Raw genomic sequence first — 4,226 nt, forward strand, 5'->3', positions numbered from 1 at the left:
GTCCAGCGGGGAGCCTGCTTCCCCCCCACCCTTCTCTGCCTGCCTCTGCCTACTTGTGGTCTCTCTATCAAATAAGTAAATAAAATCTTTTTTACAAGTTTATAAGCCCCTTTTAATTTTTTCCAGGAATTAGAATACTGTGGGTTCTAGCCAGGCCAGATTCAGATTTTGAAGTTTACAAATTACTTGTCCTGAAAGCAGGCACAAGTTTCATTCTCCTAAACAAGGAAATAAAATGGTAAAATCTTTAAGACTTTGTTTTCCATAGCTTCTCCCCATTCATGGTAAAGGGACAGAGAAACCCAGTAAACCAGGTTACAAACACTAGTATTCGACCTTAAATTTTTTTTTAGCTTCTTTTTTTATTTCTTATTTTTTATAAACATATAATGTATTTTTATCCCCAGGGGTACAGGTCTGTGAATCGCCAGGTTTACACACTTCACAGCACTCACCATAGCACATACCCTCCCCAATGTCCATAACCCACCTCCCCCTCTCCCAACCCCACCTCCCCCGAGCAACCCCCAGTTTGTTTTGTGCGATTAAGAGTCACTTATGTCGACCTTAAATTTTAAGGATAGGCAAAGTAAGTTGGAGATGAGTTCCTTTCTGCTCTGTTCTTTTTTTTTTTTTTTTTTTTTAATTATTGGTAGAGGGGGCTTCAAATAAAAGAGGCTCAGAAACCGGCACAGGACAGAGAGAGGTGTAGTAATATTTGCCCAAGGTTATCTGCAAAGCCGAGATTTTAAAGCCACAATGAGAAGCATTTGTGACTGTCGGTCCTTTCTCCTTGCCAAATATCCTCGCCATCATGGGTAACTATCAGAGGACAAGTGTTGAAGTATTAGGGAGATCACAGGTCCTAGATTTTACAGGACTGTCCTGATTTCACATATTGTCTACTGTTGTTATAGCCATGTAACTGTCCTAGAAATTCCAATATTCTGGCATTGGAGTTTAAAGAAAAAGAAAGAATTGTGTGTCTGGGAGTCAAGGAGAAGAGGGCACCTGATAGCTGGTGTCAAGGCCGGTGACAGGAAGGAGACAGAAAGATCTGATTGCTAGAATAACGAAGTAGCTCAAATGACGGTAACAGAATCCTGTGCTGCCAAGCATCAGCTGAGGCTGAAAAGAATGCTTTCTCCTTGAGGGTTTATTTTAATTAATTAATTAATTAATTAAGATGAGGATTTTCGATTTTTTTTCAAGATTTTATTTATTTATTTGAAAGACACACAGCAAGAGAGAGAACACAAGCAGGGGGAGTGGGAGAGGGAGAAGAAGCCTCCCTGAGGAGCAGGGAGCCCGATGCAGCGGAACTCTATCCCAGGACCTTGGGATCATGACTTGAGCTGGAGGCGGCCGCTTAACCGACTGAGCCACCCAGGCATCCCTCCAGAAGTGTTTAAAACAGACTCAGCAATGTTGCTGTTTTCAACCCACCTCTGGAGTACTAGTACTCCAGCCTCCATCAGAAGCAGGCTTCCACCTTGGAAGCATAATATATGAGACCTCTCAGACACAGAACAAGTCTTATAAACCAAAACAGTGTGGTCAATCCTTGCGTGAAAGGGGTGGGGGAATGACTTCCTTAGAAAAAGATATTTTCGGGGCGCCTGGGTGGCTCAGTGGGTTAAAGCCGCTGCCTTCGGCTCAGGTCATGATCCCAGCTTCCTGGGATCGAGCCCCGCATCGGGCTCTCTGCTTGGTGGGGAGCCTGCTTCCTCCTCTCTCTCTCTGCCTGCCTCTCTGCCTACTTGTGATCTCGTCTGTCAAATAAATAAATAAATCTTTAAAAAAAAAAAAAAGAAAAGAAAAAGATATTTTCATGAAGCAATTTTGAAGTCTTCAAATCACTTTACAAAGTCAGGTCTGTTCATTCCTCACTCGGAAAAGCGAACCTAGCAAGGAAAACAAGTTCTCTGGGTTGGTACATCCATAGGGTTAATTCTAGGCTCTCAGCCCCTATGCAAACAAACCGTACAGCCCCAATAGCAAATACAGGCTGTATTTAGTACAACTAGTTCATTACCGCTTTAAATAATTGGAAAGACATTTAAATGCTTTTCGCAATATTTTTCAGTGTGACAGAGAGAGTAGAGATCCAGGAGCACAATAAAGATTCAGCTCTCCTTTTCCCACAACGACTAACCTTGGAATTCCATGTAGGAATCCTGAAGACACATTAGCCTCAGCCAGGTTGGGTATCTTGTTCTGCAGAGCAGTAGCATTCCCCGGGGCTAGGGTTGCCAGAGAAAATATAGGATGCCTAGTTAAATTTGATTTTCAGATAATACATAGTTTTTTTAGTATAATCTGTCTCAGATATTTCATTAGACATGCTCATACTAAAAATATGCAATATTTGGAGGGAATGCTTATACTGAACACTATTCATTGTTTCATCTGAAAGTCAAATTTAATTGAACATCCTGTATTTTTATTTGCTAAATCTGGCAACCCCACCAAGCAGTCTACTTTCAGATTTTAAAGATGGCCACCAAAGGCTTTTGAACTGTTTGATTTTATAAAAGGGAATTTTAAAATAGCTCTGTGTGTTTGCAAAAATCTTTTTTCTTGAGAGTTGATTGGCATTCTGTCATGTTTAGTGTTTTGGTGGGGTTTTTTTGTTGTTTTTTTTTTAGGCTCTGAAACCCCCAAACAGATTCACTCTCTCCCTTCTAATTTCCATGTACCCTGAGGTATTAACCTTCGTGGAAAACAGGATAGGTTCGTACCAACGAACTCCATCAAAAATCAGCTTGCCTCTTCAAACATTTCAAATACTTTAAATACTTTTTCTGAGATTAAATACCCATGTTCAAAATAGGGTGGGGATTGTGCCATATTTTGTAAGAGAAATTGCTTTGAGAGTGGTGTTGGCAGGACTGTGTGGAATGGCAGCCAAATGCTGATCTACCAGCCTGGGAAACCGGTGATGGTTTCTTTCTTTCTTTTTTTTTTTTTTTTAAAAGATTTTATTTATTTATTTGACAGAGAGAGATAACAAGTAGATAAAGAGGCAGGTAGAGAGAGGGAGAGAGGAGGAAGCAGGTTCCCTGCTGAGCAGAGAGCCTGATGCGGGACTCGATCCCAGGACCCTGAGATCATGACCTGAGCCGAAGGCAGCGGCTTAACCCACTGAGCCACCCAGGCGCCCCTGGTGATGGTTTCTGACTTCTTTCTCTCACCACTCTTACTATCTTGATATACTTTTAGTGTTTCCACTCACCTGCAAATGATGCAGGCAGACATTATAGACCCAATTCTGCCACTCCTGTAGTTATCAAAGCTTAACCATTTTAATGGTGGAGGGGAAAAAAACCCGCTGTGAAGAATAAATATTCACAAGATTTTAATCAAGGAGTATCCCAAGAGACTCTCACATTTTACCATAACCTAGCAGAAGGAAATCTTTTCTATAATTAATAATAATTTGGGTCTTTAGAAAAATCATCTCACTTGCTTATTAAACATTTATTGATTGTGTGTGTGTGTGTGTGTGTTCCTCTCGGTGTATATAAGCTTTTACTGAGGTAAAATTTACAAAAAATAAAATGGGTAAATAATTCTAAACTTGTAACCTCTATGTAACCACCACTCAAAATAAGACACAGAATCTTTCATCACCCTAGAAAGTTTCCTCATGGCCCTTTTCGGTCAATCCCCACCTCTGTCCCCAGTTCACCCAAGCAACTACTTCCTGGTTTCTGTCACCACAAATTTGTTTTGCCTATTGTTGTACTTCATATCAATGGAACCAGTCAGTATGTGTTTAGGGTGTGTGTGTGTGTGTGTGTGTGTGTGTGTGCGTGCGCGCACACTTCTGGCTTCTTTTATACAACCTAATGTTTTTGATCTACTTGTGTTGTATCAATGGTTCATTCCTTTATATTTCTGAGTAGCATTATAGGACTATAATATATTTATCCCTTCTCTTATTGATAGATATTGGGTTATTTCCAATTTGGGGCTATTATAACTAGGGCTAGCTATGAGCATTCTTGTACAATTTTTTGGTTATATGTCTTCATTTCTCTTGGGTACATAGTTAAGGATGGAATTGCTGGGTCATAGTTTAGATGTGTATTTGACCTTCTTAGAAGCTGCCAAACAATTCTCCAACATGAGGGTACAATTTTGTACCCTCACCACCAGTATATGAGAGCTCCAGTTTTTCCACGTCTTCACCAGCATTTGGTGTCATCAGTCTTTCTTCAAAG

Source organism: Meles meles, chromosome 18 (genome assembly GCF_922984935.1).
Source record: "Meles meles chromosome 18, mMelMel3.1 paternal haplotype, whole genome shotgun sequence".
NCBI classification, from domain to species: Eukaryota; Metazoa; Chordata; class Mammalia; order Carnivora; family Mustelidae; genus Meles; species Meles meles.